General features: G+C 38.8%; 1 long non-coding RNA gene across 2 annotated transcripts in view; it reads right to left on the bottom strand.

Annotated features, from left to right (window-relative positions):
* Positions 1-1,545, bottom strand: part of LOC131256958 (uncharacterized) — a 91,318-nt gene extending 89,773 nt beyond the window's left edge. The window contains exons 1-4 of one of the 2 annotated variants that reach the window (XR_009177029.1): positions 1,470-1,532; positions 1,295-1,387; positions 1,105-1,212; positions 469-1,018 (exon numbers count right to left, since the gene is read on the bottom strand). This is a non-coding gene — a long non-coding RNA (uncharacterized LOC131256958). Of the gene's footprint in view, positions 1-468; positions 1,019-1,104; positions 1,213-1,294 lie in introns of both variants that reach the window. The other variant, XR_009177028.1, reaches the window with a different exon arrangement.
* Between the last annotated feature and the right edge of the window lie 13,900 nt (positions 1,546-15,445).

Raw genomic sequence — 15,445 nt, 5'->3', positions numbered from 1 at the left:
CTTTACAAAAGTTTTACCTGTGAGTAATTTCGTAGTTACAAATATTTACAAAAGTTTTACCTGTGAGTAATTTCGTAGTTACAAATATTTACAAATCTTTTACCTGTGAATATTTCCGTAGGCCAAAATATTTTGAATTTTTTGAAAACTTTTACCTATCTATTGAAGTTTTCCCTGCGAAAATCTTCGTAGGTAAAACTGTACCTAGCTGCTACTTTTACCTACGAAATTTTCGTAGGTGAAAGTGTCTTTTTTTTGTTTTTTTTCAATGTTCCAACAAAAAATTCCTGATATACACATGTTACAATATTCCTAATGTGCACCTGTTATATAAATATTTCATCATATTCACATTCACATCCATTTAAACCCAAAGTACATAAATCCATCTAAATATAAACTACATCCATCAACATGACATTCATTCACACATAAATACATATAAGTTTAACATCATAAATAAAATACAAAAAATCACAAAGATGAGAGCGGAAGCGGTGGAGCATCAGTGGGTAAGCGTGCAACGAAAGCCTGAAACATCTCCGTCATCCGTCGCTCATGCTCCACCCGCATCTCCTCCATCCTCCTCTCCTGCTCCTCTCCCCCTCGCCTGCTCCTCCATCCTCCTCCTCTCCTGCTCCTCCCTCTGCCTCGTCTAATCCTCCATCCCCCTCTCCTGCTCCTCCCTCTGCCTCGTCAGATCCTCCATCCTCCTCTCCTGCTCTTCCATCTGCCTCTCCAGCTGCTCACTCTTCTTCTCTAGCTGCTCTCTGATGTCATGGACGACGACTTGTAGCTGCTGAACCTCTTTCTCTGCGATATCAGTTCAGCGGGTGGCACTCTCACCAACGACAATGGATCGAGTGGAGACAGCTCTAGTGGGTGCCATGAGCTTGGCACCATAGCCAAGCCCACGCACATATCCAGAACGGGTGGGAAGCACCTCACTCAGGATCTCTGGCTCACTCCGCTGAGTACCATCGGGAGTGGGCTGATTGTGTAAGGTGTCCATCGCCGCCTGTAATGAAAACATATGAATTTTCTCTAAAAAATGACATTATTATAATTTAATGCAATTAAATTTTACAATGTAAGGATTTTTACCCGAATCTCGCCGGCTCTAGGATGTACCCAAGATCCCGTCGCCTGTCGACAGTGAGTCCCTTTGTATAGGTCTACTGGTCCGGGCTCCTGGCCAATGACGGAATCTCACTGTGCAATCGAAAAGACAATAGAGTTAATATAAATGCATGGAAAGAATATATCAACTTAATAATTACCTGTAATTTCTTACCATGTTGTGACGAATTTCTGCAAATGACTTTAAACTAGATACGTGGTTCACTTCTAACTTTTCCCTGTTGTCAGAATTTATTTTGCTTCTCTTCTGAACACATTAGTCATAATACATTGTTATTAATTGCGAATTCAATTGTTACCTTAAGATATCGTAAATATGTAAATATTACCTGAAAAGAATCAGATGAAAATCTATCGCAGAGTATCCGCCAGTCGTCATCGGTCACGTGTGGCGGTGCAGACAGTGCGACCTCGTGACTCATGCACTTCTTATACCGCTTGTGTAATACAGAGCGGTACTCCTTGAACCGCTCCTTGATCATGTCGTCGACAGTATAGGAAATGTGCGAAACACTCAAATCGAAGTCAAATTTATCCTGTAGTTTTGTAAATAATAAATTAAGGCAATAAACTTATTAAGAAAATAACTTAACCGTAAAATGAACCTTTATAAAATAAATTTTAAAAAACTAAAATTTACCTGAAGGCGCTGACGGATGAGCTGTCGCACATCATCTGTCACGTCTCCCCAGCGGGGGGTGGGGGGGGAGGGGGATCAAAGATCGGCATAAAACACCGACCTTCGACGTAAACAGTCTGGCATTGTCATTTCGTGTGAAGCACTCGACATATTTACTTGGGTAAGATATCCATTTTATCATTCCTTCTATGTAGTGTTTTAGAGATATCTTGAAAATGCTTAAAGCATGGAAGAATTTTTTTTTTTTTTTTTTTTAAGGCAATAGAAGATGGTTCTTACTGTGTCATACATGTTCCCCAGACACTTGGTAAAATCACAGTTGACACAGATAATGAAATGTCATTTTCTTTGTAATCTGAACCACCTTTTACTAGAATGATCTCTGCCAAGATTATCATGCACCATGCTGCCCTGACAAACAAGCTTTCAAACATCCCTTGAAAGAAGAGCACAACTTCAATGTGCACATTAACAATACCAGGAGTCAGTCAAGCATTATCTGCAGCCCTTAAAATATGGTTGGTAAAATCTGTTCAGTCTTTGGCATGAGTATAAGAAAGATTCAGTTTGAAAATTTTACCCTTGTTTAGCAATCTGGTGAGTGGAGTGGATTCATGATGACACAAATATTTACAAATCTGTAGTCTATGAACAGGTGCATTGTCCAAGTACTTGGGTTTACATGATCTGCTATTTTCTTTGTAATATTAATGAAAAACTACTCAACAACAACATTTCTGATGTGGTGAATTATATATCCACCACTGAAAAAGACTCACTCCCTTGCAAATGCGAGTACACTCCTCTACCTCTAGCAATAGGTACCACTCTTCATCCCATGGAACTTTCACTATCCCTGTGATGATCAACAAGGCATGCCCTCCATAATGCAAATTTCAGCTACTTGGGATCTTTAAATGCATCATCCATTGGCAGAGAGAAAATACATAAGAAAATACTTCTGAAACCTGTTCCAAGTAGTGTGGACAAATCTATACTCCTTAATTGTGACATTTGGAAGTAATGGCTTCCATGATAAATGCAGACTAACATGGCTTCTAATATGAACAGAATCCATAAATTGTGACCCAACAAAATACAGCCACAATAAAATAAGAAGTCATGCATTAACTAGTTTAGCAGAAACCATCACAAATACACAATTAGACAGATAATTGGATAAAATAGAACATTGAAAAAATGAATTGAAAAAGGAAAAGGAAAAAAGGCAGTGGACCGATGTGAACACACCTTTCTATTCTTGGTGTTTCTAGGAAAAAGATAGAGGCAAAATATTTCTCTTTGATCAAAGTCGTCCACAGATAGAGATTGCAAAAGCAAGCTGCCAAGTATATCACTCAAAGGAACCCGTAATCAAGGACCAAGAAAAGGTTAGATATAAAAATTCGCTGTCATATTTAGAATAAGTATTACTTATTGAGTTTTTAATATGGATTTGGGTCGAATATTTTTTTTTCCAGGCAGTGAACCTGTGATTTGAACTCTGCAATTTCATAATATAATTGAACTATTTTCTTAATGACCTGTTGTGTATGCTAATCTTAATTACTTTGCGTCCATCACCTGTATGCTCCCTGTTTATCTCATCATATCTTTCAATGCTCAAAGAAGATGCATCCATCACCACTGTTCACCGTGAGTGCTCGTTGACAGTGACACTCATTTTGTTCATCCTTGCTATAGTTTCTCAGCATTCTTATCAGTTCTTTGTCACTGATCAAGAATGGTGAAGAAACCTATTTTTTCTTTTTCATTGGTGCTGCCACAGTTAGCCTAGAAAATATGACCTTTCAAAATTTCAATCATTGTCCCCGTTGCTTGTCCACTCTGGTAACAAGTTGCCCACTGTTGCTGTTACCTATTAGCTCTACCGGCAAGTAAAAAATGCAATGAAGGGTTTGAGAAAAACTTTTGTTGATGGAAGAAAAGCAATTCTCTGTTAGATTTTCCATTCTATAAGTTGTGCTTTAAGGAAGCTTCTTGAAGAAGAAATATTGCCCTTCATGCTAGCCAAAAGGGTGACAAAGCTTGTTGAAGAAGCTGGCTTCAATCGAGCTGAGCTGTCAAGCTAAGTTGGATTGCTAGCTTAGATGAGGTGCTTAGTAGAGCTGAATCATTTTGCCAATTTGAGTCATCAAGCTGACACAAGCTGTGAGGCAATTTTCTTCCCACCATAGTCACCTAGAATTTGATTTGTGTGCAATAAGAGCCAACATACTAAACAAATCGATGCATGCACCGCAACGGCAATTAACAAGAGATATGAAGCAACATCTGCACATGGATCAACAAATACTCGGGCTCATGTAAAAGTAGGGCATGTGGTGGTCATCTTAGCATTCTTGTCCAATGGATGTGAGTTTAGACAATGCCTTGAGAAGAGCAGCAACATAAATATTTAGTTTATTTTATTTTTCTTGTTGATAAATCAACCCCTAAGCATCAAAGCTTGGGTATATCAACTCCACTTTTCCTAGGATCCTGAACCCAACTTTGACTTGCCACTTGATCTTTGCTGAGTTTTGGGTGTCAGCTGCCAAGGACAAGATGAACCAGATAAAGTTCCGAGTGAAGATGATTTGATCTTTTCTATTCAGTGGAAAATCAAGAATCAGAATTCCATTTAGTCTATCCCTGTATGTGACAGTTATACTCCTGGTGTTGTAGCCTCACCTAAATGGTGGATGTAAATAGTTTCTAGAATAGCCTGTGTTACTCAAAGTAGCTTCAGGTATCAAGTATTGCAAGTACTGGGTTTGGTGGAACCTTGAAATCCAAATTCTCTGGGTACAGTTACAGTAAAGATCGGTTAATGCTCATAGGTCTAATCATGTTGAATACTTCATGAGGTAGCAGGATCAACACAAACAAAGTTTGGAATTTTATGGACCACTAAGAAACCAAATAGTTCCACTACAGACTATACGGGTTGGAAAAAAAATCAAAGTAGTGGACTGTTGGTATGAACCAAACAGTCTAGCAGCACGTGCTAATAGAAGATCTAGTGATGCATAAATCATGCAACGCATGCGTAAGAATAAGATCAGCAACTGCAGGGACAAATTTTCTTTTTTCTCATAAATAAACCCATTGCTATAATTCTTAAAAAAATAAAATATAAAACTAAAAAAATAAAACCCATTGCTTTGTATGTGTTCGCCATCTTTTTGTAGGTTGCATTCGAACAGAAGTTTCTAAAGATAACGTGTCTCTGCCATCTATTTCTAAGTTGGTATTATCAAATTTCTCAATAGCTCCTCTATAAAAGGAAACAAGAATATCTAGAATTTTATACTACGAAAACTGCAAGGCTTCTTTCCTGACAAGCTGTATACATAGCTGTAACATTGTAGATTGTGGTTATGGTTTAAACAATCCCAGTTTAAAGCTGCCTATTCCATAAATAGGACCAGAAATTGTATGTTTCTACCAAAATTATCATACAGTTGCTGTATCATACCTCTATGCATCAGAAATCAAGGAAGACGAGCCGATCCTAGCCGGTTTCCTTTAATACCCACCAAATCCAGCGAGTTTTTCAGTTTCCCATGACTTTCCTGGCTACGCTGTGGCGCAGCAGCGTTGGATAGGGTTTTCAGCTATGGTGGCGTCGATGTTGGCCGGGGCAACGATGGATGGGGAAGGAGCTTGGGCTAGAGAGGGCGGAGACGGGTTCGGCTAGGATTTTGTGGAAATCAACTTTGCTGCTGAGAGGAGAAGACAGACCAGATGTGGGTTAGGGAAGAGAGAGAGAGAGAGAGAGAGAGAGAGATTTGGTGGGATTTAGGGGTTTTTTTTGGGCGCGGCTCTGTTTTTAAGCGCGCGCCCAAATTTAGTCCTTGGTCTGGTATGGCTCTGTGGGCCCCACCATACGATGCGTATCAAACATCTACCCCATCAGTCAGATGCACCATCCCATGGTGGGCCAAGGGATTAAAAATCAAATCAATGTATTACTTTTGTGACCCACACCACATACAAAAGTTGAGAGGGGTTACCCTCCATTAAAACATTCATAATTATTTTTTGAGCCCACCAAGATGTGGCCCACAAATCCAGCCCATCCATTATGTGTGTGCCTCTTGGATGAGGGGTCATACCTAGTCTCAGATGCATCCAAATTTAAGGTGGGGCCCACCAAGTGCTTTTATATGTTTTAGGCATGTCTTCACATGATTTTATATGGTATGGCCCAACGGAGTTCTGTATACAACTGATTTTTGACATATCCCATAATTTAAAGGGGACCCATCAAATGCATGGTGTTGATGTTTGTTGACACATGTCATGGTGGGGCCCACAAAGCTTGACCTCATGGGGACGGCATGGATTAAACACAAAGGTCAAGTTGTGTGGGCTCCACCATGACATGTGTCAAACATCAACACTGTGCATTTGACGGGCCCCCTTTAAATTATGGGATATTCCAAAAATCAACTGTATACAGATCTTAGGTAGGCCATACCTTCTAAATTCATGTGAATAAATGCCTAAAACATACAAAAGCACTTGGTTGAGGCCACTTGAAATTTTCATGCTTATGAAACTTAGTCTGACTCCTCATCCAAGTGGGACACATAATGGATGAGCTAGATTTGTGAACCACATCTCGGTGGGCCTAACAAATGATTATGAATATTTTAATGGAGGGTAATCCCTCTCAAATTTTGTATGTGGTGTGGCCCAAAAAAGTCACAGATTGACTTGATTTTTAAGCCCTAGGCCCACCATGGAATGGTGCATTTGACTGATGGGGTAATTGTGGGCCCACTTTGATTTATATATTGTATATCCATATGATCCATTTGCTTGGCTCGATGTACAACCATAGTGACTCTAGAGTGGGCAACGTTTAAAATTTGGTAATTCATTAGTTGTATAGGTGGCATGGTTTTACAGTAATCACAACCATCCAAATCGCTAAACCAAGTGTGGATGGAGTATAATTGAAAAATGACAAAGAGAAGATTATTAACCATGCACCTGATTTTTTACTTTGAATTTGGACCCCTCGCTGCTTTCTTTTAATAATCTATTTGATGGCCATTAATTGGATGGTCAAGATTACTTGACCTTGTGGTTCTAGAGATTTGCTTAATCTCACAATTTGGATGGTCTAGATAGTCGTACATCACTGTCACGCGTAAGGAGAATGAATGGACGATCAACCTATTTTTCGAGAAGGACAATCTTCATTGGGGGGCCTACCTTTTTCATGGTACTGATGTCCTCCATAAATGACACGATAACGCGAGCCATGGTACCGTTGCATATAGGTGATCAGTTCTCTTTTTAAAATGTTGAAATATCAACATTGTATTCTGAGCTTTGCTAAGCCCACACGCATGTGCAATACATCTCGAGTACATGCCATATATTTGCCAGCATGGCACAATAGATCTGAGATCTAGTCCATCCATCAGAACAGAAACATAATAATAATAACTTAATTTAAGAATTCGTTTGATCCACGTGTTATGTGGGCCACAATTTGTAAAAAAAAAGTATGGCTCTGAAAAACCTGGTTGAAGTTTTCTAACCCATTCACTGTTTCCAGATTATGGCCCACATACTCATTGGACCAGATTTTATTTTGAAGAAAAAAACATATACAGAGTAGGACCAACCTGATGGATGGATGAGATCTAGCATGTATGTGTCATGCTGGCATATGTGTGGCATGTACACGAGTTTAATTGCACACGCATGTGCGCTTAACAAAACTCGATGATTTGCTATCATTTTCTACTGTCATTATAGAATTTCAGAAGATGCAAATCATACCAAACTCAAATGAATAATTTTAGAAGCTTCTCACCATCCGATTGAAATTATCATAAGAATAATTTTGGAACCTCAATCAGGTTACATATGAGAAAAATATTGGGCATACATGATTGATCAACAATTTCAGTGAAATTTGATTTAAACATCTGAAGTTATTTACTCTTTAATTTGAACTGATTAGATTGTCCAAAAATAATTAAAGGTTAAATTAGTGGATGTGCTTAATAATTTAGTAATTTTATTTTTCACAAATAAATTTCAATTTCCTTTTAAAAATCACATTTTTTTTCCAAAATGTATATATATATTTTTTACTCTTTTAACCAAATATCATTTTTATTATAAAATATTTCAAAAATATTTAAAATACAAATTTTGAATTTTTATTTTTAAAATCTCAAATATTTTTCCATATTTTAATTTTTTCTCAAAAATTTCAAAATGCTGATTTTTTCTTTCAAAAGCATTATTTTGTTCTCAAAATTTTTCTTAAACACAGTAAAAATTTCTAAGCTTTTCAATATTCTTTTTTATGAGATATTACAAATCATCTAAATATTACCTTTTAATTATACATAAAAAAAATTTCCATTCATATGATATGAAAACTAAACATATATATATATATATATATATATGCACACACATACATTTTTACTGACAAATTTTTTTTAAAATTAAAACATTTTTACATTATTACAAAAATATATACATTTTTACATTTTGAAAAAACACCGTTTTGTGGGTTTTTAGGAATAATCCCATATGAGAAAGGGAACAGAAGAAAAAATGGTTTAAATGAAAACAGTAGAGTATTATAATATTTACTCATCTAGTCCAAGGACTATGGACCTTGCGTGTTCCAGTGCGTAGCACTGGAACACCCGCGAGCGCGCTTGCGCTCGGGCTCTGGCTCGGGCTCGGGCACGGGCACGGGCATGGGCTCGAACACGGTCTCGGTCTTGGTCTCGGTCACGGTCACTGTCACGGTCACGGTCATGGGCTCGGTGCGAGGGCGTGTGCATGTGAGGCAGTGTTGCTGTAGAGGCGCTAGTGGCGCACTTTGCAGAGCTGTTACAGTAGAAACTATAACAGCTGTCCCATTAGTGCAGAGACCAGCTGTACCTGCTGCATTGCTAACCCAACAGCTAGAAAATGGCTAGCTGCTGTCTCACAACAGTCAGCATGCAGCAAATTAATGGCTATGCACAATAGTAAAAAACGGCCATAAAACAGCTAGTTTTCCAATAGCCAGAAATGACTTAATGGAATTTATGTCTCTAGACCATAACCCCCTAGCCACTATAGCCTATAAAAGAAGGGTCTGAATGGGTTTCCAAACCATTTCTCAACCCACTCCAGTAGACCCATACGAATTAAGACACAACTCACTACTTCTCTCCAATACTCCAGTAGTTCCAGAAAGACAGCAAGGGTTGAACCTTTGCTAGAAAAACAAACTAACGGTGTGGTCTAGAACGGCTGAAGAACTGACCAGTGCAGTGGTCTAAATCAAAAGGAATTTCTTCTCTTTCTTTCTTTTTTGAGATTTTTTCTATATTGTAATTCTGCTAGATAGAGTGTATAAGAGTTCCATTTGGTGGGCCTTCGTGTTTGCTGAACGCAGACCCACACCAGGCTAGTTGTATCCTAGAAGCGGTTTGCCTGTAACCTATCAGCATACTCAATTCACTTGAGTAGGGGCAAATAATGCTTTAAGGACAACGTTTCAGACGTGCTTCAGCCTATCCTGATTTCAGATTATTTTGCAATTTTTCAGTTTCCTCATTATACAGAAATATATTAATCTGTATAATTTACAACACAGCCTGGATGGGTGGGCCCTCAGTACCTAACAGTCTACATGAACTTGGGACCTTCACAAAAGTCAAAGACAGCCAAAGTGTTGAAGTCCCTCCTCATGTTGAGTGGGACCTACATATGTGGGCTTAAGTAACATTTTAGTGCCACATATGTGTGAGAGTATTTTAGTCTTTTGGCCAAGCAACTAAAATAAGAGAAAAGGGTTTTTTGCTTAGAAATAATTAAAGCAACATTTGGAGTTTTCTTTCTTGAAGAAAATAGGAGGAAGAAAAAGAGAAACAGAGATTTTGCAAGAGAAGAAGAATAAGAGCCTTCCAGCACCGAAATCTCCGCATTCGGGTTCGTGAAGCTCCATTCACAATGCCAGTTACTTCAATTGTCTTCTCCAATGGTTGTGTTGGAGATTTTCTATAATCCCTAGTGGGTGAGAATTCCTTTATTTCATATTGCTTATAATCCACATTTGCGTGATGTGGTTTGGGTATCCAAGAGATGTCTCTTGATGATTGTACTTCTATTATTGTGATTATAATAGATTTGTGTCGGATTAGGCCCCATGGTTTTTTCCTTCACACCGGAGGGTTTTTCACATAAAAAATCTTAGTGTCTTTTGCATCTTACATATTTGATGATCTGCTTGTTTATGTTAGAAGTGATTTTTATCTACTAAATATTTTATATTGTTAATCCCTATTTATTTGCACATAGATAGGAAAGTTGTGTGGTTTTCCAATAAGTCGAATGATTAGTTTGAATGGAAACAGTTGAATGATTTGGAAAGCCAAGATGAAACTTTATTGTATTGTAAGGACTTGTACACACCTGTTGAAGCCAAACTAAAAGATATGACCGATGGTGAGTGGAAGAAAGTAGATTGAAAAATTGTTTAGTTTAATCAGCAATATGTGGATGATAGTGTATTTCATCATATCTCCACAGAAACTTCGGCATAATCACTTTAGAAGAAATTGGAAGGGTTGTATGAGAGAAAGACTACGGGCAATAAGGCTTATTTGATTAGGAAACTTGTGAATTTGACGTATAAAAAAGGAAACTCAATTATGTAGCATTTGAATGAAATTCAAAGTATAGTGAATCAATTCTCTTATATGAAGATGCTGTTATATGATGAGTCACAGGCCTTGTTACTACTCAATTCTTCACCCGATAGTTGGGAAACCTTATTGGTGTCTCTAAGTAACTCCACTCTAGATGGAATTGTTACAATGAGCCAAGTAACAAGTAGCTTATTGAATAAAGAGAAAAGATGAAAATCATCGGGTCCCACTCAATCAGAAGTACTTGTCATAGAAAATTGGGAGAGAAGAGAAAACAGAAAACCTGACTACCATGAGAAGTCAAATGGTAAGTCCAAGTCAAGAAATGATATTAAATGTTATGGATGTAAGATATCATTGGATTTGGGATGCCCTTGAAAAAAAGTTACTACAACTTGAGAAGATCCATACCAACAAGAATGGTTCAAATATGATGACTAAAGCCTTACCTAGAGACAATTAAGCATGTTTTTTGTAGAAGCATGGTAGGTTTGGGCATGACGGATCCCTCCTCATGAGTTGAGAGGGGAAGATTGTTGCGGTCCCTCCTCATGTTGAGTAGGACACACGTGTGGGCTTAAGTAGCATTTTAGTGCCATATGTGTGTGAGATTATTTTGGTCTTTTGGCCAAGTAACTAAAATCAGAGAAAAGGGTCTTTTGGTTAGAGATAGTTAGAGTAACATTTTTTTAGATTTTCGATCTTGAAAAAAAGAGGAGGAAAAAGAAGAGAATGAAATTTTGCAAAAGAAGAAGAACAACCTTCTACCACCGAAATCTCCGCATCCGGGTTCATGAAAATCCATCAACAATGCTGGTTCCCTTAATTATTTTCTCCAAGGGTTGTGTTAGGAATTTTCTACAATCTTTAGTTAGTGAGAATTCCTTTATTTCATGTTGCTTGTAATGCACCTTTAAGTTATATAGTTTGGGTATTCAAGAGAAGTCTCTTGACGATTGTACTTCTATTATTTTGATTATAGTGGATTTGTGTGGAAGTAGGTTCCATAGTTTTTTCCTTCACATCAGAGGGTTTTCATGTAAAAAAAATTTCGTGTCTCTTGCATCCCACATGTTTGATGATTTGTTTGTTTATGTTAGAAGTGATTTTCTTCCGCTAAATATTTTATATTGTTAATCCCATTAATTTGCACATAAAAGGAAAAGTTACGTGGTTTCCCAACAAAAAAGATCTACCTAACTACTACTAGTGTATATAGGATCTTACCGCTCCTCTAATTCTTACGTTACGATCAAAAGCTTAGATCATCTATAGGGTGAACCAGATGTAGAATAGGTATATTTAATTTCAAACCTCAATTAGAAAAATGGAGATGAGGAATTGGAGTGAAACTCATGTGGAACTCACCCTATAATAGTTGCCCACAAGTGGGCCCCACGGGCTCATATCCAACATTACGGGGCTGTGACCTTCGAGACCATGTTTGCTCTCATCTTCCTCTTGTTTGGCATCTAGCCTGTGATCAAGCACCCATTGAAGATGAACAACATCACAAGTACCCCTCCTTTTCGGCACTGGTCGGCAGGATACTCCCATTTGGTGCGGTCTTCATCAAGCTCTTCTTCATCCTCACATCCGACTGCCATGATCAGATTCTGCACACGCTTCTGATTCACGAGGTTCATCTATTCATCAGTGAATTAGATCAACTGATGGTGTTGAGTGGGCCACCCAACTATCTATGATCATCTAGACCGTCTTGGTGGGGCCCAGCAAACATAACTATTCCAATTGCCAATGTAAGCATTTATCTTCAGCTTTGAATGGTATTTGATTCTGCTATAGAAATCCCCTAACCATATATCCTCACCTCTGCTTCTTCTAAGAATGAGAAACTATTCTTTAACTTGTGGGCCCTGTCAAACAGGAATCATCTACAAAACCAGTCAAGCTGTGGGCCCACCATGTAAATCCACTGCCTCTGATCAGGTGAGGAGAATTATTTAAGCCATACATGCAAAAGATCAGACTAATAGACAACTCTAATGGGCCATACCAAGGGGAACAATGTCAAAGAGCTACTAAAACCTCTTAAGTTCACGTGACGTGGCCCACCTGATATTTTGATAAAGTTGATCTTTTTGTATTTTCACTTCATCCTGATAAGTTACACCTGATTAATGGGCTTGATGAAAAAGACACACCGTGGTGGCCCCCACATAAACCTATGGTCGGCATCCTATCCCCACTCTTCCTCAAGGTCCTGATCAAGGATAGAAGCTGATGGAAAACTAGGGTTGTCATGGGACGGCTGGCCTGTCCGGATTTTAGGTGCGGCCTGCCTTGGGCTGGATTATTAGGCCCGAGGAACGGGCTTAGGCTTAAAGTTCGAGCATGATTCAATTGGGCTGGGTTTGGAGTGCGTACAGCAGCCCATCAGCCCAGCACGAATCCAAACTGGTCCATTAGGATTATAAATGTACAGGAGTCGAACCAAGTCGAGCTTGGCCTAGCTCGGCTCAGCTTGGCCAATAGGCTAGTTCAAACTTGGGTCGGCTCAGTCCTTAAGCCTGACTTGGCAGTTCGAATTGACTTGATTTGCAGCTCGGCCAGCTCGAGGCAAGCTTGAGCTCAATCTTTCAAGTTGAGTTTGAATTCGAGCCTATGAGCTGAGTTCGAGTTTAGGTTTTATAATTTTATACACACACACACACACACACAAAGTGAACTCGATTCAAGTTGAATTGATTTTAATTGAGTCAAGTTCAAGTCCAGTTCCAAGCCGAGTCAAGTCGAGTTTGGCCTAGCTTCGAAAATTTCGAGCTCAAAAAATCAGTTCGACTTGCCTCGAACCCAATTTCGAGTCGAGTCGAGTTGAATCAAGTGAAGCTTTTCCGAGTCAAGTTAATCGAGCTAACTCGGTTCTTGTACAGCTCTAAGTAGGATTTAAGATGGCAATTTTATAATTTTTTAAAAAAAAAACCCGTCTCTCTCCTTCAGCCTGCCCAGCATCAGAATGCCAGGCTGGACTTGGGTTGGAAATTCGGCCCATCATGGGCCTGGGCCTGCTTGTAGCTACATTATGCATACGGGCCGGGCTCCAACAAAGCTTGGCACGTCCTAACCCAGCCCGTTTACACCGCCGTGTAGCATGTGCACGTAATAATGACTGAAGGCAGATTGTAGGGTTGGATCCTGTTCGTTGAATTATGATTTTTTTTGTAAGATTATCTTGTATTCAATCCAATCACAAGATGGGTAGATGATTAAGTGGTGGGATCGCCATCTTTTCAAAAGCTATTTATAACCGTTGTTGTTGAGTGGTTGGAGGAACGATCAATGCTTCACATTTACAGATGAATTTATTTTAGGAATTTTTACCACAAAATTACTCAAGATTCATGATTTTACGAAAACAGCCTACTTTCATGCAAATTGCTACAAAGTTCTTTTTTGGGAGGTTAAATGACCAAAGTGTCCTAGCAATTTTTTCTCTCTAAAAGGTTACAAGGTTGAGCATGCGTTGTGTGGGGCCCACAGTATGTATGACATCCAATCTGCCCAACAGGTTCACCCCACCTTGTTGATGTGATTTGGTGAATGAGTCATGAATTAGGAGCTTATTGGATGGTGTAGATATTTTATGGTGTGGCCCAGGATTGGATCGTCTTGATTTTTACTTGGTATGATCATCATGATGTTTTGCACATGTTGGACGGGTTGGATGGACACCAGGTGGACTCCATGATGCTCTGACTTTGCAGATTTTTTAGAAAGAAAAGAAAAGAAAAGGAAAGCATTTCAGTCAATTCGTCTTGGAGCAGCACTTTCTGAGCATTTCTACTAAAGAAGCACTGTTTAGTAAAATCCAAAATCCGTGAGCATCTCAATTCATCAAAAGTCTCCACCATAATGATTCAAGCCATCATGTCTTCTTTACTGTGGGGCTCACTGTGATGTATGTGTTTTATATCCTGATGGTCCATCTGCTTGTTTCCTCACCAAAAATGAAGTAGATCAAAAGCTCAAGTGGACCATAACACAGGAAACAGTGGTAATTAATTTCCCACCATTAAAAACCTCTTGGAAGCAACGAATGTTTTGAATCAAGCTTATTATTTGTATTTTCTTTCATTCAGGTATATGTGAACTTATTAAAAGATTTGATGGCAAATAAAAATTACTATGGGCTGGGAAGGTTTCAACGATAGGTTTCCTTATCTCCACTATTTTGATGGTCCCAGCAAGGGCTCCTTGGGGCCACCATGTTGTCTATCCATTTTGATAGATGATTTCATTATATGAGACTAAAAAATGAGACAGATCCAAGGCTAAAGTGGACCACATTGTGGGAATTGAACGCCCACCATTGAAAACTTTGCCGATATTTGTGTTTTCCCTCCAACTAAGGCATCGTGACCTTATGGACAGGTTGGATGGTAGATAAACATCACGGTCGGACCTACTAAGGTTAATTTCAATGGTGAGTATCAGTATCACCTCTGCTTCCTGTGACGGGGTCCACTGAAGCCTTGGATCTGCCTCTCTCTCTCTCTCTCTCTCTCTCTCTCTTTTTCTTACGATCCTGTAAAATGGATGGGCAATATCTATAAGACCCATGTATCATCGTGGCCCCACAGAGCCTGATGTAGGGATGAATGTGATGAGGTCGATCACCATCTTCCTCAAAGATAACTATTCCGAATTCACGGAACTTCCTGGGACTCCTCGTAGAGACCTCTCGAATCCACCAAAAAAAATGAAGCAAAATAGAAATAAATTCTATAAAATTCGTAATTTGATTGATAGATGAAATAAATGAGCTCACAACCCTTTAAATAGGGATATTAAGCCATGGAAAAGTTTCGGAATCAAACTTCAACTAAAACTCTTCGAAATCATGACTTACTATTTATAAATGGTCATGATGTCTACTAGTGCGTATGATTTTCGGCCAAAACTAGTAAGTGTCCTATTTGGCCAAACCATGATGTTCTCCTAATTATTCTAAGCA

The sequence above is a fragment of the Magnolia sinica genome, chromosome 9 (genome assembly GCF_029962835.1).
Source record: "Magnolia sinica isolate HGM2019 chromosome 9, MsV1, whole genome shotgun sequence".
Classification (NCBI taxonomy): domain Eukaryota; kingdom Viridiplantae; phylum Streptophyta; class Magnoliopsida; order Magnoliales; family Magnoliaceae; genus Magnolia; species Magnolia sinica.
The sequence above is the reverse complement of the archived record's forward strand: the minus strand, read 5'-3'. Positions and strand labels throughout refer to the sequence as shown.